At 40.6% G+C, this 27,814-nt stretch overlaps 1 protein-coding gene across 1 annotated transcript in view; it reads left to right on the forward strand.

Moving 5' to 3' along the window:
• Positions 1-27,814, forward strand: part of LOC117489391 (guanine nucleotide-binding protein G(i) subunit alpha-2) — a 52,009-nt gene that overhangs the window by 9,591 nt on the left and 14,604 nt on the right. The gene's annotated exons all lie outside the window — the stretch shown is intronic.

Here is a 27,814-nt window from a genome sequence, read left to right on the forward strand (position 1 = left end):
TTATATTCTTTACCAACTCGTTTGCTGCTTTCAGTGTAATGCTACACAACACATTTACACTACATTAAATTCAAAGCTGTATGAAGTAGTTAATGAAGGAAATGTATTTCTTTATGATAAATGATTGTACGTTATAAAAAAGTGTGTTCACCTTCCAAAACCAATTAGAGCTTCCTGCTGATTCTACAAATGATGATCCTCTGAGGACAAGCCATGTAATGGAAATTGACACTATAACCACCTTCTCTTTAGCTAATTTTATTATTTTATTACCTCATATTCCCATTTTTCTAATTAAATACGTTGATTAGTTTTGTTGTACTTTAAATCAATTAAAATAACCTCTCTTTTCTGATATCAAATGGTTATGCTTGGGACTTCACTGAAAGCAGCCTTCTTTTTTATGCTTTTCCGTTAAGATCTCAGTCTATTTCCTCTTTCTTTTACAATTTTGGATCATAGTTGTTGCAGATAGAATTGATGTCATTTCCTGTTACAGCCTGTCACCCCCTCCATCTGTCACTTCCTCTTTCAGCTGGCTGCATGTACAAGAGAAGTAGATGTGAGTCTTTTGTTCAGCTGGTGGAGGAAACCAGCACACCCATCCTGTGTCAGTAGCCTGGTTCTGATCCTCAGACTGTAGTCTCCACTTTTTTAAAACAGACTGTTTGAAACATAACAATGAAGCCCTCAAACCAGTCTGATTCAAAGCTTTTATTCATTTGAAAATCCTGTGCTTGTTGAAAAGAAATGAAAGCGGCAACCTTTTCTTTCCCCTTTTTTCTTTTGTCTTTGAAATATCAGCAGTATTAACAATACTCGTGTGTCAGTGTGTTTTCACAATGCAAGTGGCAAACCTAACAGGAGGATGAACTGGTGAACACACACCCCTGTGTCTGCTCACAATGAGTGGAGTTTAAAAAGTGTTAGCAATGATACTTTAGGACTGTTATAACTCATCTTTTGGACATAATAATACCCAGTCACCAGGGTTATTTGTCTGAACACACCCTTCTAGCTAAAGATTTTTAGGAAGGAATGTACCAGTGCCATAAAATATGTTTTGGTGTATTGTTTTGTTTTCCACCCTTAAATCAAAAACAAACAAAAATCAGCAGGGCACAGTGGAGAAAATGTGTGTGTGTAACTTTAAGAAATATCCTTGGCAACACAGGCTGGTTTGTGCCACTTGTAATTTGTGTGATTCTTTTAGTGTCAGTGCGTGTGTGTGTGTTTTTCGAGGGCTTTCGTGTGGTGTATAATTTTGGCATGTGAAAGGCAGGCTGACATCCTCTGAAAAACAAAACTAGTTTTCATCTTAAAAAACCTTCCCATGAGCCAAATATGATTTGAGAGGCGAGACTTGAGAGTTTAAAATGATAAGCACATATTCAAATATAAAGTTAAGACGACAACAAAAGAGACACTTAGTAATAGATTATGCTATCTGTTGTTGTGACAGTTGAAGTACTTCTGTGATGAAAATAGGATTCATTAGTTTTGCAGAAAATATGCATGTATTTGTAAACAAACAGTAGCTGGTGTATGTAAGCCATGGGCATTTGAATGTGTGGTGCATTACTGTAATACCATAACAAATTACATTAAGTGTTAAAATATGTGCAGAACTTTGTCAGCACACATTTGGATGAAATATGAAGTGCTTTGTATGATGTTCAGTGTAACAGAAATATTGTCAACAGCAACACAAACTAGCACATCTGTTCACAAGCAACACCTGGCTATTTATGGTCCAATTTGGCTGAGGCAAGATAGGGTGAAGGTTTAAGAGGAAAGACATCTAGCTTTTATCACCTGAACTTTTCCCTCTTCAAGGAAATGGGTGGAGGACGCTGACTCAGCTCATGCCTTTCATTGGCTCCCTCATTGACGGGGATGATGTCCTCCAGGAAGACTTTAATCAGACCTGCTGGCAACCTGGGAGCTGCTTTCACTTTCGTGGTGTGTGTGTGTGTGTGTGTGTGTGTGTGTGTGTGTGTGTGTGTGTGTGTGTGTGTGTGTGTGTGTGTGTGTGTGTGTGTGTGTGTGTGTGTGTGTGTGTGTGTGTGTGGTGTGTGTGTGTGTGTGTGTGTGTGTGTGTGTGTGTGTGTGTGTGTGTGTGTGTGTGTGTGTGTGTGTGTGTGTGTGTGGTGTGTGTGTGTGTGTGTGTGTGTGTGTGATGTGTGTGTGTGTGTGTGTGTGTGTGTGTGTGTGTGTGTGTGTGGTGTGTGTGTGTGTGTGTGTGTGTGTGTGTGTGTGTGTGTGTGTGTGTGTGTGTGTGTGTGTGTGTGTGTGTGTGTGTGTGTGTGTGTGTGTGTGTGTGTGTGTGTGTGTGTGTGTGTGTGTGTGTGTGTGTGTGTGTGTGTGTGTGTGTGTGTGTGTGTGTGTGTGTGTGTGTGTGTGTGTGTGTGGGCCAGTGTAGGCCAGAGCCGCAGCCTTTTTACGGTCACAGCAGTGTTTGTGCAGGCATGTGTTATACTGACACTGCATTTGTGTGTGTTTATAGATGGGAAAAAAGCTCCTTATTGCACTGATGGGGAAAATAGGTACATCCAATGGCTGCGTGGCATCCACCCCCCTGTGATTGTTGTGCTGTTTAATGTTTAGCTGCAAACTAATGCTCTAACATTAGCAGTAACTTGGAGACATAACTGGGAAATTCCCTGTGAAAATAAGTTTATTGCCTTACCGATTGTGAGAGCGTTAAAATGCCAACTGAAAAAAGACTCCCTCACTTATAATATACCAACATGCATCAAGGAGCTTACAAATGTAAATATTAAAATAAGATGATATGCTTTGGTCTGTAAATCCGTTTTAAAATGTCCAACTGTTCCTCAATCCTCACTTCTCCCATCATTCTTTCTAAATCCTATTTTATACTAGTTTAGCACTTAAATAACTCAAATTGCAACAACTGTGCCAATGTTTCACGGAGCTGTGTGCCTTCCATTTGTAGCTCGAATGTTAGGGAGCCGGAGGTTAGGAAAACTAATAAGTAGAGCATATGATGGTCTCATCCACATTATTAAGAATTCCTTCCCACGCAGAGAGGATTTCATTTTCGTGTTGATGCGTGTGTCGTAGTAATCACAGTTACGCTCTGACAAAATGAAAACAGCCATGGAGATATCCGTGAGCATGTGCCCTACATTTGGTGATTGTTGCAGAGAAAAGAGAGAGAGAACGGAAAGTGTTTGACGGAGCCACACTTCTCCCAGTCTGAAACATAAACATAAACAATCGCAATGGCTGACTTATCAGGAATACCTGAGATAACTCGGCAGCTATGGCTCATGTCATCATCCCCGTCATAAAAATCACAATGGCATTGAACGCCCTTTTTTACGACACTTTTATTTCCATTTTCAACCTTTGAGCCCTTGGAACGAGCGTTATCCACAGTTATCCACAGTAGTTAGAGAATGGATCATATTGTGGGACAGTGAAAGCATAAAGGAGAAAATGGAAGTAGAAGGATTTCACTGAGGTAGTTGATTGTCCAATAAACTCACGTTATCTAACATTGTGAAGGATCGGTCTCCTCTTTAGTGTCTGCTGTCTTTTCCCTTAATTATTCTACGTTCAATATTTGAAGGCTACTGTCACTTTGCCTTTAATTCCACGGCATTTCTGAGGGAACTATTGTGCATTTTATTAGATTATTAGCCACTATTAGATTAATAGTAAAACATAAAACAAGAGTCAAAACGTCCTATGAGTAGATTCAAAGATATGTATTAGCTTTTCCTGTTATAAACAACAACCTTCAAAGACTTCTAACATGTTAATAACAAGAGTAATGTGAAACTAGTAGTTCAATGAAATTGTCAAGGAAGTTTCAAATGATGACGCAGTATTTTCTCATGCTGGTAATAGTACCTATGAAACTTTATTGTTTTAATGCACCTTGGGGAATAAGTGGAGTCTAACACCCAATGTTTGCATCACCTCCAAACACAAATGTAACACTGTATTTATTTGCAGTCCGGTAAATCTGTCTACTTGTGTTGTTTTTCTGTCTGTATCACTGCAGCTTCATTTATTAATGTTGTGCTAAGACTACAAATTGAAGTGTGTTACACCTTTTCATTTGGAGCAACGGTTTCTCTTTCATTGCGTTCTTCTCACATTAACCTGCATGGCAGTTGAAGCAAGTAATTCTCTTTTAAAGGGACCTAAGGTCGTCCTGTATAAATTACTGAATCATTATTACAGTTTAATTCACTAGAGAGATATTCCCCTTTCTCTTGAATACGGTTGAATGATTGGCTTACATTAGTTCTGTTTGCTCCGACCTGGAGCTTAGACTCTGTATGAGACTGTAAGAGGCTTCTATTGCTGAGGCACAAATCCTCGGCTAATGAGAGCATATTTCTGTTCGGTGTTCACTCAGAAAGTAAACATATACCCTGTCACAGTGGTGCTGGTACTGTGCATCGAAACAATAGCTTATTTACCTGGAATTATTGTATGAGCTTGTGTGCGTAACTGTGGTAGAGTTATAGCAGTTCTCCACAAATGTATATTTTATTTTTAAGACAATTTACTGATCCCCCTAGTGGATTCCATCAGATGCAAACGAAAAAAGAGATGGACAAAGAGGACTCGGGGAAGTAAGATGAATAGTGGGGACAAGAGAAAGAGAGAGGGGTGAGGTGGAAGGAGGGCATGGGTTAGAGAACTGAAAGAAAGTAGTGAGGGAAGGGGGGGGGGGGGGGGGGGGGGGTGCTGTGTAGCTGTAAGCAAAAGCCTGGAAGTGGAGCAGAGCAGGGTGCAGCTGAGCCTCTGGCAACGACACATCACTGAGGGCTTTATTGTGATTTGTAATTATGTGGTTTTCTGTGGGGCCTCAGTTCGGTGCGCTCCCACACTGAGGCTCTTTTTAGCAAAGGAATACTGAGTAGGAGAACAGAGAGAGGGTGGGGCCGGGGGGTCACTGTTAACTATTTCTGTTGGTAAGTATGAGCAGACATGGCTCGGGCTGCACTGGAGTGAATCAGGTTTTTATTAAAAAGTATACTTAGCTTGTTGGAATAGGGATAACTTTTCTCTTTTGCTATCCTTATTTCCTTCAATATGTGTGTGGTTAGTAAGATGTTTGAACAGTACAATTGTGCAATTGCTAAAAAGAAGCAATATGTGTGTTTGCTCCATGGTTCAAGATGAACTGATCGGCATGTATATCTTGTTCAGTTACTAAAAACTGAGAGGAAAGTGAAGATTATTTTGTTCCATGCTAAATGCTTGTAGCACTTTGGGATCTGAACTCAGATATGAAGTGCGTTATAAATTAAACCCATTATTATTATTATTATTATTATTAGATGTATGTGTGGAAATGGGCACAGCAATAAAGTGCTCCACAATAAGCCCTCAGGTTTTAAAGCTGTACTCATCTATTATCAGCTGACTGATACTGTGTTGTTTATTATAATAACCCACTCACATAGTTCAATTATATCAATTGCTAGACTGAAAATGACTAGGTCAGGACCTAACATTGTTCCTACTTCGCAGTGTTATACATTTCCCCAAACTCTGTCTTGTTTTTGCTTCTGTTTCATTGGGATGTGTAACCATTCATCTGATTACACCATAGCAGCGTGTGCTACACAAGTAAGTCACTGTAAATGATGGTGGGCAGTTCTTTGTGATGTGTTGTTTGACTGTGAGATTAAAACAAACTGGGAGACTTTTGAAGGCTGTCGAGCAGTTGTGTGTTTTTGCACGAGAGATGTTGTCTCAGCTTCCTGAAGTCGTGTGCTGATTGAGAACTGGATCTTTATTCCTGGGAGCCTCCGGAGACCGACAGAGGATCCCTTTATATACATGTGGAAGAAAGGACAAATGGGCTGTAGTGTTTGGAACAGACCAAACAAATATAGATAAAAAGGAAAGACATAAATCTAGATGTCTTTCAACTGAATGTGAAAGGAGTGATGGACAGGAGTGTTAGGGAAAGAGCTTGAGATGATAACAAAGTGTTGGAGTGTTGAATGGCTGTGCTGCATGCTCTGCTGTCAGTCAGAGTCTTGTGTGCCAGTTAAGTTGAGGAGAGCAGACAGCTGTACTGAGGTGGTTTGAAAACAGAGCAAAGGAGCGCAGCTTGTTATGCCCGAATGCCACTTTAATTGTAGTGCCTGCAGAGCCAGACATTCAATACTCCAGGCTGCATATCTGACATAGCCCATACGGTGTTTGTTGTGACTTGTTCTATATTGATCTGGGGTTGAAAGTTACATGTTTTCAACAGTAAATATTATTTTTAAACTTTAAAGTCCAACATACTGTGTAATAGACGGTGACTCAGAGACTGTCATTGTTTGCTCTAATCCTTCAGTCTTCTCTGAGTCTGCCCTTTAAAGCAGGCTGATCCAAAAACAGAAGGCCATGTTGTTGACTCAAACCTTCCCACAAAGCTGCCGGTTGCAGCAGGTTGATTTCCTGTTTTTCTGCTGTCCTTCTTTTCTGTCACTGAACACATGTAGGCATGTGACTCTGTGTATCCACTTGTGATCAAATATCACGTTCATTCTTAAGGATTTGCTTCTGTTTGGGTTTATTCGATTCACACATTGTCACATCATCTGTTAAAGTAGATCCCCATTCTTTAGCAATTGTAATGGCAGGCTTATGCTAAGGCCTGTGGCGAAAAATGGCCCACCCTTTCCAGTAAAGTGTGATTAAAGACTGTGGGGAAATAAGGCAGTGAGACAGTATAGGACTCTTGGCTGCTGCAGCATGGGGGAGGGTCTCCATGCTTTAGTAGACCCTAAATACAGCTTGTTTTGTCTCCACAGGAGGACCGTTTTGTTAATATTGTTTCTTCTCAATTACAGCCCATCTCAGCTCGGGCACATGTGTAATCCTCATGTTTTCCAACTCCTCAGTGTTTTCATTGGCTCAGTCTCATGTTTTAGTTCAGGATTAAAGACAAGGTAGGTTGGGTTTAAGTGTGAGAATCGCAAGGCAGACCAGTGCTCCTTATGAGCTGTAAAATCTTCAGTTTCAATGTTTTCTTTGAACGTTTTTACAGTCTTAAAGTGTATGTTGCAGATACCCTGCAATGTGAAATGATCCAGTGTGATGTTCACACAATAGTCACCTGGTTGAGTTGATAGTGTTTCCATAAAGAGAGGAAGAACCGGCCATCAACCAGAGCAAACAGTACCATACATGAACACAGGCAGAGGCTACAGGAAGGGCAGGGCTGGGGCTATGCAGCGTGTTTCCTGTGAGGCAGGAAGTGAGCAGGGTCAGACCACAGAAGCACTACGACGTATTGCTCTAAGCTGCTGCTGCTGCTGCTGCTGCCAAAACCCTAAATAAACAATCCACTGGTGCCTCACTCTTCCTTCTGATTTCATACTTTATTCTGATCAGACCACTGAGAGACTTGTTCCTTTACAGAAACACACTATAGAGTTTTTTCTCACCCTTACAGATTTTGAAAATGCAAGGTACACAGGCCTCCGATCCCTTCACCTGGAGACGGTGTGATCAGGTTGCTCTCGTCACAGAAGGTTTCTGAAGGTTACTGTGCAAAAGAAAATAGCTAATCATGTCTCCTAATGCAGTCTGAGGGAGGATAGGGACTCCACATTTGTCTGAGGATCAACCATGACCTTTTACATGAAGAGAAAGAAGGATGAAGGAGCAGAGAAACAGATGACTCGGCTGTTTGGGTCTAGTTTGTTTATGCTGACATTAATACTGGATTGCATAATGCTTTTCTGCTCCCTTTTTTGTTTTGTATTCACAGAGACATACACAGACCGTCATTACCACAGAGTATACTGGGGAAAAAAACATCATACTGTCATGCAACAATATTTTACTTTTCGGATCAGTTATTTACTAAGAATAAGATCTGCCTGCATGAAAAAGCATGCAACAAATGTTAGGAGACCACCTTTTTCGTTATCATCACACCTGGAGACAGCTAACATTGTTAAAGATTTGCATGACGTTCCTTATACTATGCTTGGTCTCATTTCCAGTTTTTTTAAATGTGGTGCGCTAGTAGACTTTGGTAGTCGACGCATTTTTAAAGGTTGTCTTTAAAAATAAATATCTAGGTGTTGTGATACCTAGATACTAGCTGGCGTACACTAATCCTACAGACAAGTGAAAAACTGGTTATGCTACAAAGTGCTTTGTTAAAAAATCACAAAACAAATAGAGTTTTACAGTGTTATTTTCTGATATTTTTGAAATTGCACCTTCATCCCAAGAATCAAAATCAAATTGTGCCAGCATTGAGTACTTTCCCTAGTCATAAATGACTGACCATTACACAAACCTTTGTACACCACAGTTGGTTTTATTACACCGTGCAGTATATCCCTGCTATCCTGCTCGCACAGTGCAGCTTTATTCTGACACTCCTAAATCTATCTCCAAGGTTTTGTGATTAACGTGATGTGTAGCAGCTATAGCCTGACCGATATGTCTCTTACATTGAGATCATGAGTTAAACACATATTGACTACGCAGACTAGCAGCTCCTATTGTTGGCAGCTAGCCATGGGTCGGATGTTGTATACAAAGTGTTGTATTGATGCATTAAATATTGGACATTAAACGACCTACTAGATTTCCTCAGTGCATTCTGTTTGAAAGGGGCAGTGATTTATTTTTAATTTGACCAGAAAACAGCTAAGTACGCAGCCTAAAGTAATGGAAAACGTGGCATGACAGAAGCAGAAAGTGTTAAACCCAGACAAACCACTGCATGAACAAAAATAAAATGACCCTATATGGTTATAGAAAAGAGGATGGAAGACTTATTTTGGGAAGAGAGGATGAAATATCACCTTCCTCTTCTGTAAAGTCTGCTGTGCAGCAGACAGGAATAAAGACCAAATATTTGTGGCACACTTTGTTCATTTGCAACCATGCAATCAATACATACTCTCTATTCTTAATGCAGTTGCCATGATAATGCTTATCAGAGTGAGAACAAAGGAAAAATATATAAAAGGTCCCTTATCCGCAGAATGTATTATTTGACGACACAAGTGTTCATATCAGTGCAAGAAACTGAGTGACAGCTGGGCTCAATCTGCCCCAGTTACTGCCTTAAAGTGCTCCTAAGGCTCTGACTACTGTTCGGAAGTCACCACAAGGATCCATATTGAACATTCTGCTTATTTTTGCTGGTACATTTGATCTGTCTATGTCAGTGTCAGATTGAATTATCTACAATATTTTTTTACAGCAGAAGCTAAACAGTAAAGTATAATCTCTAGAGTTCTGCTATATTTGGACTAACAGGAAGATCCTTATCATATAACCCAAAGTGGCATGAAAACACTGCATTCAAGTATGTGACAGAAAGTTTGTAGAGAATAAGAGCAGAAAAACAAATCCATCGAAGGTAAATCTGACACAGGAGAGAGAGAAAAAAGCTTTTGAGAAACAACATAAATGAGACCAGAAGGAAAACCAAGCGAGGAAAACCCTCTTGAAGAAAGTGACAGAGAACATGAATCCCACTATATTTCAAAAACAATGACAACAAATGCACACTTTTTTTTAGCACCTCCCCCCTGCACACACACCCCACAATCGTTTCCTTCAAACCCTGCAGTACTTTTGATGTCTTCAATCCAGATTACCTTCTGATCTGACGTTGCTCTCATTTACATGGTAGTTATGGCAGGCTTTGCAAAGCTTTAATGTAAAACGTTGTCGATGATAAAACCTTGATCAAGGATGATGAAATCATCTCGGGAATGTAATAAAAATATGTACACAAACCCGTGAAGCGCTGTCTTTGGGCCTCAGCTTGAACTCAAGGGCAACTTCTGCTGCATCTGCTCTGACTTCCTGTCCTAAGACTCAGAGTCAGAGAGAGAAGGGAGTTCAGCATTTCATAGCAAAGAAGTCTTTCTATTTCTTTCTTTTCCTGTAACACCAACTTCCTCTTCAGCTCAAGGATAGTGTCCAGGTTAATGTTGATTATATAGAAAAACCTTGCTGTAATGGTAATGCTCATTACAGCCTCACTGTTGGGCTTTGATAGAAAGCTTTGGGCTAAAATGAGCTTTTGATCGAAATGTAATAAATCTAATAGGAAGTGAAAGAGCAGATCTTGCATTTAGCTTATTACCACTGTGACCCTTTGAGCCAGACAGTGGTCTTTCCATCAGACTGCGGTTGTACTCGGCAGTTTCCAAAACAAAAGAGCCTTCATGTTCAGTGAATCTTCCTAAATACCATATAATGTGATAAATACAGGTAAAAAAAACAGCTATAAGCACTCGGCAAAGAGACCTTATCTCCACCTTTCCTTTCTGCCATCTACCAGATGAGGCCTGAGGGCCCTGTCGCCAGGCAGCGTTGCTAAGGGAATGAGTTGTTGAGAGTGGACTCTCATTGTAACAGTGGTAATGAATTCAATCGGCTTCTTCTCGTCATCCCTGACCTAATGTTTGATTGCTTGAACACGTCTGCTTCAGTGAACTGTAACTGTTAATGTGTGAAAAGGTCCGGATAGCTTTGGGTTTCAGTTCTCTGGTGGTTACTATGGCGATAATCACTGGAACAGGGTGTGTTTTGAAAGCAAACAGGTCTGTTTTGGCACCATGACGGGCTGGGAGGATGTCACTGGGAGCAGCCGAGGTGACTGTGCCTGCATGACTGTTTTCAAAGGAACACTTCTAATCTGGGTCCTTTTTTTTCATAGTCTCCAACATCAGTTCTGTCTGTTATGATAATGAAGGGGCTGTGACATAAGTTTATGATGTTTTACAAACTTTGCACACTTTAAATACTCATGAACACTGGATATCTTCAAGAGCAGCATTTCCATTTAATCCCACGTCGGAACAGAAGCACAATTGGACATTAATGTTAAGGCTGGGTTGATCAAAAACGAGTCAATTATCCTAACAGATTAGATTGTATCTTGCTCTTTCAAGTAAAACATGACCTTCGTTGGACATATTTTATCGTGTGCAGAAACGTTCGTCATTATCTCTTTCACAGTTTATGTGTCTGTGATCAAGGATAGCTGCATATGATTGATAGAAGTTCTGTTAGGAGAGCTCATCTGGTAGTTTTACAATTACCACGGCCCTGTCTAAACAGGATTTACTTTACACAGCACTTGTCTGTTTGCCTGGTGTCTGTTTATCTCCCGCTTTCTCTCAGCGAGTCTCTCTCGCTCCCTGATTCGGAGTCCGGGGACGGGGCCGCTGCTTTGGTCAGCTGCAGAGAGAGGAACCTGAAAGGAAGTGGAATAAACAAAAGGAGAGCAAGCCAAACAAAGCTGCAATGAGGCTTTGGGTGGACATGCCGGTTCAGTGGCAATGTGCGCACACAAAGAGCCCTCTGTGCGAGAGCTGGTGCTCCGTATTCCTGTGGAGTCCTCACTCAGTCACACACGCATTACAATCAGACACACATCAACGCAGAGAAACTTGACTTAAACCTCCCATACTGCTAACTGTTTTTCACCTTGACACTGTCCAAGATGCTTTATGAATAACTTGTATTATACTAAGATCTACTCTTAACTATGAAAGGCAATTCTCATTAAAAGTGTTGTCCAATTTTTCCCCGCATGTGTACAGTGGTCTATATAGCATGTTAGAAAAAGGATGAGTGGACTGCCTTGGCATCTGAGTGGTTACAGGGCCGTTATTGCATTTCATGCTCATCTCCCCGCATTTCTAAACATTTCTTCTATCAAAATGAGGCAAACTTTCAACAAGAAGAGAAGAAAAGAGTAAGGGATCAGTAGCAGCAGTGTTTAGGGTAGGTTGGACGATAGCCTGTAATCTGCTGATTTATTGGGTTATTTGCCTAAATGCATAACTAAATTCCAGCATGGTCATTCATGCAAGTCAAGTAATAATATGAATACTGAGCACAAAAGCAGTGACAGCGAAGGTTTTCTTATTAATGAACATATGTAAAAGAAAACATATCTCTATCAAAATGAAATATTATTCTAAATGACCCAGCAGTAAGCTTTTCAAATAATGCTGTGCAGCCATCAGCCATCTCTTGTTGCAAAATGACAGTATAATAACCAATAGTAGGCGATGCACATCACTCTATGTTGATTAAGCATGCATTTCTCATATGTAGTCTGTCCATTGTTATTGCACAGTAAAGCATGACTTAAATGAACCGTGATGAAGCAGAGTGACAGTAACGGCCTGGAAAGGTCAGTTATTATGGCAGTCATAGAACAGAGAGAATTCATGAGGCTGTAAAGTAGCAAAGTGTACAGGAGGTTGGGCTGACGTTGTAAAGCAGTATCTGTAGCACATGAGTATAATAAACTGTGTGTTCAGGAAAGTATATGCAGAGGAAACAGGTTAACAGTCGTAGCATAATGAGCGCTGAAACGAGGTTATTGTGGGTCAGTGTTCAAATGTCAATGAAATGAAAAATGAAATTACATTAGTCCTTCCATAAAGAGGTCAATGTGCAGAGTTACGCCCTAGAGTTTTTTTTTTAAATGCCAGATAAAAAAAAAAGAAAAGACATTAAAAAAATATTCGCTCAAATTCAAATTCAACACTTAATTGTCCAAGAAATCCTGTAACTAGAAACCTAGCTGACACCAAGGAGCATGCACTTTTTAAAATACAAAGCAACACAAATGTATGCACTTTTATTTCAAAGTTTTACAGGACTTTCTGTTACAGTTTCTTTTTTTTTTATTACCAAGGATTTGGAAGCAAGTCTGATGGAATTATGGAAATCAAGTATCTGTTCGACATTTGAAACTAAAATAATCGCAACCGAACTGTCAGAGAGAATTGGTAGAAGAAAAGTGCAACTGTCTATCAGCTACTGGGTTTGAATGATTGAAAGAGCAGAGCACCTTAACGAATCAGGAGAGACCTGGTTAGGGTCTGTGTAGACGGAGACAACAGATATCCTCCCTGCTGATCGTCTCTCATGGTGTCATGCAGGGTCTTGATAGTGTTCAGCTGACAGGTGATATTCTGCTGACTGGTGACTGAGGATGAGTCAAGGTGGTTCTTTTGGGGATATATTCTCACTAGCTGCAGGTAGGACATCCTCTATAGTTGGTGTGCAGGAAGTTTCATTGAGGCTCACTTCATGACAGTGAAGTGATGTCCTCACATGCATGTTTGGGTTAGTGCACATAGCCCAGAAAATCACCAAGGTCCAGACCAGGATGCAACAAACTTGAGCAGTCAGGAGGTGCATTTATTTTAAGAATTAGTACAGCTTTTATTAATAACTAGAGTCTTACTGTGAAGTAAGTAGACTTGGGTGGATAGACAGATGTTGCTGTTCAGCCCAAATTGGGAAACGGTTGAACTTAGATCTGAGTTAGTTTGACAAATATACTTGAACTAATATGGTATGTTGAAATGAAAACATGTCCATATCAAGGTTTATTCCTGTGCCTGAACAGTGAGTCACCGAGAACACTTTTTAGATCATGGACTGAATATCATCTCTTTTAGGATCCAAACCTTTTCATGATTAGAATTTTGAAAAAAAACCATCTTGATAAGCTTCTTTAATGTTTCACATACTGATATAGTATCTCAAGGTGCTTGCAGACATCTCGCAGCTCATTGGTACGCTCAGGGCTGTTTGCCAACCAGGGATGTTCAGTTTCCTCCTCTCTTTGACCACAGAGTATCATATCTACCAGAGAAACACATGGAGGGAAGAGAGGAGGAATCACTTTTTTCCAAAGATCTCGACAAAATGACCAGATCTTTCAGGCACTATAAATTGTGACTAGAAGGCCAACCAGTCAAAACCTAGTATATCAACAGCACTCTACTGTTCAACGGAGCTTTAATCATAATGGGCGATCTGTAACAACCACAAATGAAGAAGTTATGTTTACCAGCTACTTTCTAACTTTTCTATTCATCCAGTTCAAATTCAGATTGGTGTGAAGTTGAGAAAATGAACTTCCTTAACATGTTCATGAAGTATTTATTTCAGTGAAAGGTGTCAGTGAAGCAAGTTTCAGCTTGTACTGTATGCTGTGAGGGAAATGTGTGTGAACGGTTGAGAAACCTCCCATTTCCCCCCCCCCTCTTTTCATTTCCTGTGCTTTTTTTTAGGTTGCTATAGCAACACGGAGATGAAATAAACTTCCTGTCTGTTTCCCCGGGGTAATTGCGGCATCTTTTGGCACTTTTTATTTTCCTCTTCAATCTATCGCACACTTCAGATTTGTTGATTTCACAGCATTCATCAGTTCATGTAGATACTTATAAGATAAACAGGACTCTCAGTTTGCTTGATGAGCAAAGGGCATTTCAGAGTCTTGCTTTTAATGTGGATCCGTCAGGAGTTTTATTAATTAACCTTTCAAGACTTGAAACAAAAAAAGCACAACTTTTTTAAAACCGTTTGAGAGGGATTGCTTTGTAACAGAACTTGCTTCCTCTTACTATTAGTATCATGCGGCACAGCAGTTGAAGAATATTAGTTTCTTTGTTTAACTAATCTTTAAGTCTTTATCTTCCTAACCAGCTGTCACAATGATTTTTTTAAACTCATATCTCAACACTAAATGCACCAACACACAGTTGTATTTTACCTTGGTTGGTTATTGGCTAATGGTCTTTTTTCCTGAAACTTTCAGAATCTCTTTACACAGAGGGGGACACATGTTTATGTATGAAAGACATGAACAAGTGGATTTGGCATAATAGGTGACCTTTAAGATGTATGAAAGGTGTTGACACAGTGGGTCTAATATTGAAAAATATAACCTCAAATGTTTAAGTTCAATCATAAAAACATTCACTCCCTTTCCTTAAAACCTTAGATCATAGTGATTCTTCTTAAATGCTATGCCAATGTCAGTCCGGTTCAAAATTAGATTTAAGTTCTGCAAATTACACAAAATAAACATAAACAAATAGTTGGGAAAGTATTTAAAAATGGTGTGAGTATACTTATCCTTAGGATGTTACTGGTTAATGACGTCTAAGCTTCAGCTCAAGAGAAACACCTGGGCTTTGCTTATACTGCCAAATATAATGGGAATGGTAATTGCAAAACTTTAAAATATTTGTATATAGCTGCTGTATTCATTATTTGGCTTCAAGGTAAGTCTTTAAAGAAAACAAGTTATATCTGAAAGTTAGAATTGGATTCAAAGTGTGTCATTAAAGCTTGAGTTAAAATGCTGAGCCGGATGTTTGCCGTGGCGACGTCAGGTGCATCGCTCTGCTCGGGCCTTTCATGTCTGCCGGCTTCAAGGCCAAAACAGCCTCTGATTTTCAGAGCTGCGAGAAGGCCATTCGTCTCCGGCAACCTTGGTCGCCTCGCTTGTTCTTTGATCGATGGCCTTTCAGTCTGGAGTAATTATCCCAGAGCAGACTGGGAGTCTGGTGACTTTGTGGACTGCCATGTCCACAAAAAGTTGCATCAACCAAGACAAATCTGGTCACATAAATGAATGCATCCACACCAAAGGTTTCAAATTTATTTTCCAAAGGTGTGTTGCCCTTACTGAAATGCCAATGAATGCCAATTTCAAAATTGTGGATAACAGTGTAATATGAAAGTGTCTCTGCAAGTTTATAGTGTTGTTTCACCTCATATGCTAGGGCTGTGCGATTATGGCAAAAATCATAATCACGATTATTTGGGTCAATAATTGATATCACGATTATTAAAAGCGATTATCCATTTACTTTGAAAACATCCATTTATTGAAAAAAAAAATGTGAACAGTTTGTTTTTAACAGTTGATTACCCTGAACTTTAAGTATAATTCAACTGAAAAACCAATAAAAAAAATAATTATGAAAAAAAATAATTACATTTTTTTTTTTTTTTTTAATAAAAGATAATAATCGTTTTATTTCGATTACGTTGTTTTCGTAATCGTTGCAAGCCAAAATCGTAATCGAGATTAATATACGATTAATTGCACAGCCCTATCATATGCTATGCTTTTTTATATTGTGCTTCAACATACTAAACATTTTAATGTTCTGTTTCTATTGAAACACAATCCTGAATCCTGAAGAAATATAAAAACAGCTATTTAATCGAACAAAAACACATTTTTCACACAGCATTTGTTTTACCACTGTTGTTAGGAGGTCTAAAGAAACAAGGAAACAAAACCTGTAGCACAAAGTTGTTTCTTTACATTACACTAACTGTCAGAAGGAATACAACATTGTTTAAGAAAAACATTACTACTTCCGCACTACAAGTCAAAATAGGCCTTTTTTTATTAGACGTTGTAAAAAGACATGGATAAGATTGCCATTTTGCGCTCCCTGTTTTTTTCAGCATATGTCATATATATGGAAAGTCCACCGTAGCATAGCAATGCCACTTGAATTGAAGCTAGAAACAACTTTTGTTTGGCCTTTTTGCCATAATACAGTTCAATTATCAAAACAGTTGTCGATTAACTAATAAGTAATCGACGTATCATTGCAGCTTTACTCTGATTTACCTCCAGGTTTTGACCTTGAATACGGTAATGCATTAGAAGGACGTATAAGAAACCTCTGCTTTTACTGTCTGGCCTTATTTCATGTTTTCATCAGGATGTCTATACCACGCCTTTTCCTCATCTCATTGCTTAATTGGTGATGCACCGATCCATAATTCATTGAAACCTTTCCCTCCATCCTTCTGTCTATGTGCCCGGACATGTGATTGTGGAAGTGCATGTCTAAGTACAAAGGTTAGTGCAGGAGGCTGGTAATGGAAACATGTATAATGCATCAGCAGTGCATTTCCAGTCGCCCATAGCCCATGATGCAACAGACGCCTCCAGTTAGAGACCACCACACTCTTTCACACGTTCGCCTTAATATTGCCAGTAAATAGTGAGAAAGTGAGCAAAAATGTGTCCTGCTGTGCTGTACCTAGGGTCAGTATAACAGTGACTGGATATTCTAACAATCCTGAGCCTGGTTCATTTATCACTGGGAGGCTGCAGCTGCTGTGGCTGCTAATGAGACTTTGGTTCTCTGCTGTAAGTAAGACTGCTCAAAGATAATTGTGTAGAGAGGCTCCTCTGTGGGTGTAGTGTGACTGGAGTGGCTTGCTTGTTGACACAAAGTATAAGGAATATACATCACTGTAGTCTATTCATCTTCTTGTATACAAACATCCATAGTTGTCTGTTTATGTGCATCGAAATCCTAGACATAAAACATAACTGTTGATACACTTTGAATTCAGGTTTGTTTTTCTCAGGGTGTCGCTAAGAGAGGGGGAAACTGAATGATGGGGGCCAAGAGCTGGGAAAAGAGTGTGAAATATGCCAGCTATGAAAGATATTCCTCCGAGCTGCTGCTCAGCTGTTTGCAGGGCTGAGTTAGTGGCCTTGATCTTATCATGTGTTGACACACGTGTGGTGAGGGGGGCTTGCAGCTCTGGATGAGGTATTTCATTCTTCTCAATTCTTTATGCCAGATCCAAACGATTAGCACATTTTTGTCGTTTCAACGTGACCAAACATTTTCACATTTATTTAAGTTCTCCCAGAGCAACCTTTTAAAAAGAGATTAACACCAAGTTATAATCTCTTTAGCATTAAATATAGACATGCAAAGCGCTGAACACACACAGAGTGATTAAAAAAAAAAAGAGTCAGGAATGTGACGCAAAAATGAAGGAAATGAGACAGAAACTTAATGACGTAAAAAGCACAGGAAGTCGTGTTTAGAAACAGTCTAAGGCGTCTTTCTGAGCAGTGAACAAAGCTATGTCCTGCTTTATTCTTCGAAATACACGTCTTAGCCTAATTTGTGTTCAGTACAGCACATTGAATATCTGTATGAGATATTAAATTGATGTCTGACTCTTGTTCTGGACCATGGTGCTGCTTAAGGGGAGGCATAACACGCGTGTGTTTGTGGTTTGTGTATGTGTGTTTGTTTATGCAAAAGGGTCAAGTAAGGATAAAGGATGCCTGGACAAAGAACCACGGCTTCCAACAGATTTATAAATCTTGTTGTCTAATTTGGACAGATGTGTGTTCTTACCAGTTTATTATTTTCCGAGTTATTCACAAGAAATGTGAATATTTCTTAAATAATTGTTGGCACAGATATCTGTTATTGATATAAGAGCTGTCACAATGTCAGATTTTCACTCTAACGATAATTTTGGCAAAAAGAATTCAGTCAGCACACAAGGACAACCATTACATTACGTTTTCTTCAGAGGACATGTCAGTAGTAGTGTTGGTGTAAATCCATCCTTTATTGGGAACCATGCTTGAGTATCTGCTTTACAGAAGCACCATGGGCTAAGGACGCCTGCTTCAGATGTTACGCCACATTACAAAAGAGCTCACTGGGCTGCAGACGTTCAGCACCCCTGTACCCGATGCTCCTTCATCCCAGCAAACCGTTCGAAAATCGCCATCAATTATGAATTCTTTCCATCTGGTGGGCTGCGATTACAGCCCCTGCCACTGCAGCGGGGCTGTGAGCTGCGCCTGCTCTCAGCTTTCTCAAATCATTTCACTGCTGCCATTCAGAGTCGATGAAATGAGGCAGGAGAGGAACTTGGGCCAAATCCAAGAAATAAATGAGGGGGAGCGACCTCACCTATTTTATGAGGTCTACTTTTATTCGTCATCAGTCCATTTTAAAGAGCATAAACATCGACCCAGTCAGATTTGAGCTTCCCTGTTAAGTGAGTGTTTTTCTGAATTGGATTTGTATACACACTTCTACTCCTGGCTGTGGTAGATTTCAGGCTGTATCCATCATGGGCAATGACCTGGCAGTTGATTTGGCACCCTCACTCTCATGTCCCATCAGGGTCTCTGCAGACCAACTCTGTCTTCTACTCCTTTCCCTCTACTCTGTTGATCCTCTCTGCTGTCTGCTACGATTAATGGTTTGCTGTCCCACTCTTCTCAGTCTCCCATCAGCCTCTTTGCTTTTCTTGACCCCCTATGGCTTTGTCTTACCTCTGTTTTTCAACCTCCAAAGAGCACTTCACCTTCACATAGAACCTCTGAAAGCCGGTGGGTTAGAGATATTACCTGCTCTACATCCCATTTCCCATCTGATCTGCTTGTGTGTCTGTGTGCTCACTTGCATGCTGCATGTGTAAAAAGGCCTTTAAGGGAGAAACTGTTGCCAGGGGAGTTGAGAATGATGCTTTTTGACGGATAGATCAGTGAAAAGGGCACGATGTGAACGTGCCTTAAAGGGTGAAAACCAACCATGGGTATTTTTTACTCTGTAAATAAATGTCATGTTTTTCTACTGCTTCTTTGTATAATTAAACCTGAGGAGGGCTGTCACTATGTTACGATGATCCTCACATCATAAGCTTATCGTGCTATAAAAAACATTACGGGATTTTTGCCATAAAAGCTGAATAACCGTAATAACGAAATTGTATTCTCTTTATTTTTGACCATAAGAAAGTAGAAAGGCAGTTGGAGGCTTGTCGTAATGTGGGTCCTGAGGTGTGGAAGTGTAGAGATCACCAGCAGGGAAGTGTCCGGCTATCAGCTGCTGTTCCCTTTTTGATCTTCTTCTCTGTTTTTGCTCTCCATATCCCACGGTGGGAGCAAGAAGACGGGACATTGTGTTCCCGATGTCCCAGTAACCTGTCGAAACATCTCACCCCTTACACGTTTAAGAGTGACAGAAACCTGAGTACCTGTGAGCCTCATAATTGACTTTTCACACGTTTCAACATGATCGTGATCGATTCAACAACATGCTACATTGTTATTACCCCCTCTTTTATTTGCAGTTCCTCCCTCAGAAGCCCTCAATGTTTCTGTGACGGATGAAGGATGTCTGTGCAGCATCCTTAGCTTAAGACAAATATGGCTAACCTCTATATGCTTATTTGATAGGCTTATGGCCTGAAATCTGATTTAAAGGAGACCTATCATGCTATATTTGAATAATATATTGTAGGGCCATACCTATATAAGGTATATTTATACGTTTTCTTTTTCAAAATACCAAACAGATCATGCATTTTAGCCATGCCTCATTTCGCTCTATTTTGCTCTCCTCCACCCCTGTCTTTGCATGAGCTGCAGCTGACCACGCCCCCCTGCAAAGGAGGGGGCCGAGTTACGAGCGTCGTGTTATCATGCTGTTACCATGCTGTTACCATGCCACGGCAACCTCTCATTCCCCTGATAGGTGGAGAGTTGGCCATATAGGCGGAGCTCCTCGTCACTGACGTCAGACTATTTTCAAATCTGGATCAGTCTGTATCAGATCCGTTGCAGCCCCGTTTTTAGAGATTTTGGGTATGGAGGAAAAGAGAGAGGGTTGTGTTTTCTGACACTTGGTGAGTTCCCTGACACACCGGGGACACATATTCATGTATAAAAGACGTACAAAAGTGCATTTTGCATGATAGGTCCCCTTTAAGAAACAGTATGATACAGACTGGAACAACATAATATTTGTAGCACCTTTGACACTTTCTCACTTAATTGACTTCACATTGGATTATTAATATTTTATCAATGATTCCCCATCTCTGACTAATATAAAGTCTGTATTTGTGTTTAATCTTTACACCATCTAATTGCTCTAGAGGTGTGTCTTCAATGCGGTCCTCTTCTGATCTGATAACCTTTACAGGAGATTAACCACACACCGCCTAAAGCTCCATTGATTCATTTTTGTCCTTTTTACAGTCCCACAAGAAATGCCGGACCCCTTTATTTCTCATGCCTCTAATTGGTGATGTTACTGATCAATTGATTATAATCATTATCTGAGCCCGGCTGATGGCAGGGGTTTTCCACACAAAGTAAAACATGTTCTCTGAAACTCACCAATGCAGCTCTTCATCTAACTAACCGCATAATTATGGCTGCTTTTCCATCAAAGTAAGACGCACGGCTTTAATGGTTATTAATACATTATTGATTGTCTCTGTGGCTGCAGACTTGTTGAGATCATTTGCAGAAATGTCATTTAAATGTGTCTTTCTACACTCTCTTACATCCAGTCAATCTACATAGAAGAAGTAGATCCTCTAGTCTCTGATCCCTCTCCTCTTTGGCAGCAGTTGTCACATTGCGGTCCAGACTTGTTCTCTGCCCGGGGCACGGTAGCCATCTGTCGGAGGAAACCAAATGTCTCCGTCCCTGTCTTTCAAACGGACAGATATGCCCGACTGTGTGTGCACATGTTTTTCTTTTGCGTTCTCGAGTGTACACACGTTTATGCAAGCTGCTTCCATTTCCTTCTTGATTGGATCTGAGAATAGGAAGTGGGACATGTTTCTCTCCGAGGGCCTCTGGTCTCCAGTCTGCATGGGCACATTTTCTCAACTCGTAGCTGAGAAGAACAGGCGGCGTCGGGTCGCCTCACGGCTGGTGTGTAGGCGGCCGAGGACATTGGGAGGATCCCTTTAAGAAATGATGGAAATTGAAATTCTATAATTACATTATAGAATAAATAGAGAGTGAAGCCTTGGGGAGATTGGGAGATGGAGAAGTGATGAGGCAATGTTTTTGCGTAAGAGACGTATGTCATTATGGTGAGGCTGAATTGTCTTACTGGATCCCTCTAGTGTGAAATTGCCCCCTCAGCGTTTATTCTTTTATTTGTTTTTATCCCCTTTTTTCTACGTCTGTTTCCTTCTCCTTACTGCCTTCATTTATTTAGTAACTAATCTTGGCATCATCACCCGCTGCCTCATCACTTTCCCCTGTATGCTTAGTTTAATGTTTAATTGGGAGATTGTGTGAATTCAGGCATCTCATTGTTTAGTTTTTTAAGTCGTAGTGAGTCACAGGGTGCTGAGATTGAGAAAAGAGAATACGTGAAGTCTCAAATCGGAGAGAAGTCTAACACTGTCTTTATCAGTACACTAAGGAAGCAGGAGAAATAACATTTAAGTGATCTTAAAAGCGTTAGGTCCCATTTCTCTAAGTGCATATTGATTTCAAGCCTCATAACATCCAATATTGGCCTCTAATGTCTCCAGATTCCAGCTTCAAAGCCAGTGCATGTTTGGTATCCATTGGTCAGCCCGTCACTAAAGGGTCAGGTATTGATTTATTCAACAGATTTGCTCTGAAGTGTGGACAGGAAGGACCCGAGGGCCAGACCATTATAGATTTAGTGGACTTCAAAGAAATATCCTTGTGCTCTTTCCAATGTTTTATTCAACTTTCTCTTTGTTTTACCTAACTTTCTCTAAATTCACAGTGGCAGAATAAGAATCAGTTAAATAATCGTCTCATTAAAGAGTGCAGCTTTGATTTTTCACTCACTAAGTCACAACCAACTACTGCGTAATGTGGTCAGATATCATTAACACCTACAGTATGCAGTTTAGTGCAATGCAGTACTATCGCCCGTTAGTAATACTGACTTTGTGCGACGTTTAATGTTCAATTGGATTATATTTTATCCCAATTATGTGTGGGTTATTACGCCCCTACTCTGTTTGAGACCAGTGTAATTCTCATTTGGCCACACTGTTACCGAGCACTTCATGTCTGATAGAAGATAGAAAAAGTCTACATTTAAATGAAAAACGCATCTTTGTACATTATATTAATTTACATTAAAATGTGTCTTTCATAATACACATGATCATTTAAATGATCTTTCTCTAATCCAAACGCCTTTTCTCACATGTCCCAATAAGAAATGGGGCTTCGATGGTACATTACTTAAAGTTTTGTATTGCCCGAAAGCAATTTCATATGTGAGGAATTCAGGGGTACTTCTGGCACCAAAAGTGTGTGTGTGTGTGTGTGTGTGTGTGTGTGTGTGTGTGTGTGTGTGTGTGTGTGGTGGTTGTGTGTGTGTGTGTGTGTGTGTGTGTGTGTGTGTGTGTGTGTGTGTGTGTGTGTGTGTGTGTGTGTGGTGTGTGTGTGTGTGTGTGTGTGTGTGTGTGTGTGTGTGTGTGTGGTGTGTGTGTGTGTGTGTGTGTGTGTGTGTGTGTGTGTGGTGTGTGTGTGTGTGTGGTGTGTGTGTGTGTGTGTGGTGTGTGTGTGTGTGTGTGTGGTGTGTGTGTGTGTGTGTGTGTGTGTGTGTGTGTGTGTGTGTGTGTGTGTGTGTGTGTGTGTGTGTGCTAAAGCGCTGATTGGTAGGGTCCAGGCCTAAACATCAACAGCGTGCTCTGTTCTGATCTAGCAGGGGTTCACACTGCTGCCTTTGTGTGGTCGCAGGCCCACCAGGATGGGTCACATTTGCACAAAACACATGCACACATTTATTCACACACAGAGTAAAACACCATAGGAGGCAGACCTTTTAAAACAGTTAGCATGTTATGAGGCTGTGGCTGCTGGATGCTGCAACACATGGCATGGCACTGCACGATGAAGACATAGGTTGATCATTGACAGCTGTTGATCCTCAGTCTTGACACAGAACACAGGTGCTACCTTTCGTTCTCTCCTCCTTTTATGTTCGCACTTGTCAGTTTATTGCGCTTCACTGAATAACGAAACTAGAGAGACGGTTCAGGCATGCCAGGATTCCTCACAGAGGAGCTGTCTGGCACACTTCTTCTTCCTGTCAAGTTTCATCCCTGGTCAGAGTCAATAAAGGCTTTGTCATTTCTTTACTCAGATCCTTTTTCTGCAAAAGAAAACTCAAATTCCTTTTTAGGACATATCTCTGACATTTAAACAGAACAAATGAGTTTAAAGCCTTCAGCAAATGTCCAGGGGATTTGAGCTTAGTGATGATCCTTAGTGCTGATGGCTTCTGCTTATTTTAAAATTCATGACACCTAAAGACCAAATGAAGTCTATCTGTATGATGAAGTACATACTACATACAGAGGGCATTGGAGAAAGTTCAGCAAACAGTGAATTGAAACACTGCGGGCGTCTGTGTCTATAATACTGTAATCAGGACAAGAGAAACAATATATTTTCTCTTTAGAAAAGCCTTTGAGCGCCTTTTTATGCTCTTCTTTCAATTAAGAAACTTGTATTCAATATGCTTTATTGGCATTAACTTAACAAAAACACATCCAGTTCTGTTATAGCCGGTGCTATTGCAAGGAGCTGCCTTTCCTTGTTGAGACAGGACCTATAATCCCTCACAGGACACTGACCCACTTTGTTTTCGGAAACAAACACATTACTTTGAGTTGACGAGAGGGATTTTTGGGGGATCTTGTGGTTCTACATTTCGTGATCTCTGGACCTACAGATATGCTGAATAATGATGCAACAGCTGGACCCCTGTTCATCCTGCATGCTCCCTCCCACAGGTTCCCCTGCCACCTATAATGGTGTTTGATCCGTCTGTCTGCCAGTCACTTTATTACTTATAAAGATTTTCCTTTAGACTTGCTGGGAGATTAAAAATTCCCTTCTGCTTTCTCCTAGTACTACATATTTTCATGCTAGCAACCCTTCTTCCCAAACACACGCAGACAGAGGAAATGTAAGAATGGAAACACACGCAGACAGAGGAAATGTAAGAATGGAAACACTCACATCCATCCTCCTTTTTTCTATTTTCTATAACTTTTGCAGTCCTATTCAAATAAAATGTCAGACTGAACTGGCAGTCCTCTATTTTTCCCCCCTCTGCCTTTTTTTCTCCTAATTTACTACCATGAGTCAAAGACAACCACAACTGGCCGACATGTTGCCCAGTTGCTAGGCAGTGGGCACTATTTATTTTCCTGCGAGCTGCATTAGTGTGTTTTTCAGTTCATCCTCATGTCAGTTCAGTTTGTTTTTAAAAGCAAAGCTCAGTTAGGTTATATTTAGTACAGGTTGAAGCTTTAGTTTTGAAGTGGTTTTTTAAATTATACTGTTTGTGAGGAAAGAACATAGAATCAAAGGGAAGACTTTGTTGGTTTGTTCACACTGTGAGATGTTGGTGTGTTCAAGCAGCTGCAGTCTTGAGCCTCCTCAGTCCAAATGAAGATATGATCATATGTAGCATTAGCCACAGATCAGGCTAAATGTGTTGTGTAATAGTGACAGTATCAGTGGTATCAGTCTGTCGTCAGGCCGTTGGTTTTTGCCAAAGCTTTTCCCCACAGAACCACCTGCAACATTGCTCATTGCCCCGATCTAGTGACAGCCCAGCCTTTTATCCCTCAGCAGTCCCAGCTGGCCTACCAAGTGTGTGAGTTTCATTCAATTCATCTACCAGTGAAACGGAAGTTAGAGCATCTTAAGCTTCTGAACTGTGAAATATTCTCCACTCAAATTGAACATTCAAGCAATGTACTGTAACAAGAATGAAATGTGGGCTGATTTAGAATTTAGCATGATTGGTTGGTACTAGCCTACGTTTGCGATATTTTGTTAAACAGGTGCACAATATGAGCTGGGATGTGATTTCAAAACGATTAAAAAGGCCTTTTAAGAAGATTGTATTCAGTCCTGTAGAAATTCTGCAAACCGTTTTATTAAAGTACAAGTGCTTGTTCAGTTGCTGGCAGCCTTTCACTGCCAGCTGGCAGCTGCACTATTACAGTGAAACAGTGCAGTGCAGGACACCATTTGCCTGCATATATGCATGGGAATTGAGGTCTTTCAAGTACTCATAATATGGATTTCTGTAGCAGCAGTTTATTGTTCTTTATTAATCCTTTTTTGGGTGGAAAATACTGTAAAACCTCACTTTATTCTCCAATTTGTTTGTTCCTAAAGTAATATTTATTATTTTTGTGTGTTTTTGTGTGTGTGTGAAACAGAAAGGGTATCTAGCAGTAGATCCAATAAACTAAACCTATTCCACATGCACAGGCTTGATAACTGGAAATATACAAAACGTGCCAGGAGTTCTTGTGTGTGTGTGTGTGTGTGTTGTACAGTAAGGTGAGCTGCTACCTATTTGTTTATCAAAGCAGCAGTGGCACCAAGGTATTCACCGCCTCTATCGACTGTACGCAGCTTCAGTTTCACAGGGCCAACTCCAAAGAGTGTGTGTGTGTGTGTGTGTGTGTGTGTGTGTGTGTGTGTGTGTGTGTGTGTGTGTGTGTGTGTGTGTGTGTGTGTGTGTGTGTGTGTGTGTGTGTGTGTGTGTGTGTGTGTGTGTGTGTGTGTGTGTGTGTGTGTGTGTGTGTGTGTGTGTGTGTGTGTGTGTGTGTGTGTGTGTGTGTGTGTGTGTGTGTGTGTGTGTGTGTGTGTGTGTGTGTGTGTGTGTGTGTGTGTGTGTGTGTGTGTGTGTGTGTGTGTGTGTGTGTGTGTGTGTGTGTGTGTGTGTGTGTGTGTGTGTGTGTGTGTGTGTGTGTGTGTGTGTGTGTGTGTGTGTGTGTGTGTGTGTGTGTGTGTGTGTGTGTGTGTGTGTGTGTGTGTGTGTGTGTGTGTGTGTGTGTGTGTGTGTGTGTGTGTGTGTGTGTGTGTGTGTGGCTTAAGAGAAATGCATGGTAGCTTGTCCCTGGTCAGGTCTAGAAAGTGTGTTTTGGTAGTTTTGTCTACAGACTCACATATTTTCAACTGTGCCACAGAGGCTGCAAGGTCAAACTCTCCTGTGTTTTGCACAATTATAAAACAAAATCACTAATGCTTATCCCTTCGTTGTTGTATGAAGGATACTTAAACAGCGTTGGTGTGTGGATGCTCAATTGAAGGAGACGTTTTGATGGTCTTTTGGCTTGAAACCAATATTGTGGCTTGAATCCAACAAAAGCTTGTCAGTTATGCAACATTTTCCGTCTGAATTCAGACTTGATTATTATGAAAGCACACTTCCCATTTCCATTGAATAAGTCTCCATCATAGTTATTTCCCATTTTCTTCAGCATCGAATATGTTTACACTTTTTAATTCAAGGTACTCAGTGAGCAAGAGAGCATTCCTTCTGCTCAACAATATGGTCCACAGCCTGTACAGCAGATGGATGAGAGCTTCATCGCAATAACATTTGTAAAATTGTCTGGTGGGAAGAAAGGGGACATTAGAACCAAGAGGTGGATGTAAGATGGAGAATGTCACACAACTTTCAACAGAAAATCCCTTTCACACAGACCACGGAGGCTAACATCCTTTTGGTTTTGATACATTTGGTCAGCCTAGGTTCACTCTAATAAATGTGATGCACACCTTTTAGACGGTTGGGTATTTTATTTCAAGGCAAAGTGCACATTCTACAGTCTGAGCTCATATAGCATGGAGCTGTAGGAGCTGACAGCTGTCCGGGAAGCTATCTTAGCCCATTCCTACCCAGAGGCTTTGCTGTGCATGTGCGTGCCGCATGCTGTGTAGTAGTGTATTTTAAGGGTCATCCCAGAAAGACTTCCCCCCAGGCGAGTACGAATGGAGAGTGCACTGACAGGCACCCCTGGGTGTGTATATGTGAGTGTGTGTGTGTAGTGTTGGATTCCTTGTGGCAGATGAGCTCTCTCTGGTCGCTTCAGGCTATTTGAATAAACACAGCAGTGGATAAGAAAAACCCATATCCTGTCAGTGCCAGACATTTCCATTAAAATGTTCACCACGATAAAGTGACCTGTCTTAATATGGAAAGGAGGGAATATGAAAGGTGGATTGTGTCCCTTTTAAGGTTCAGAGAGGTCGGGATGTTGGATGAATTTAAGCCCTGTGTTTCACCATTTGAGTCAGACTACAGATAGAAGTGAGTTTCAGAGTCCCTGTAGAGCAGGGGTGTCCAAACGTATTTATACGAGGGCCACATACAGAAAAATATACGAAGGGCTTGGCCGCTCACTAGAGGTGAGGTTTGCCTTATCAGTTAAGTTATAAGTTAGCAAAGTCAATCAAATGTAGGTCAATTATGCTTGATCCTTGAAAAAAAACAGCTTAAATCTCAGCTCTCCATATGGTTGAATTAATTTTGTTGGCTGTTCATTCCTTAAAATGGAAGCCTTAGATTGCTTATAATAAGAGGAAATAGGAAGGGTCTATTTC

Source organism: Trematomus bernacchii, unplaced genomic scaffold (genome assembly GCF_902827165.1).
Source record: "Trematomus bernacchii unplaced genomic scaffold, fTreBer1.1, whole genome shotgun sequence".
NCBI lineage: Eukaryota > Metazoa > Chordata > Actinopteri > Perciformes > Nototheniidae > Trematomus > Trematomus bernacchii.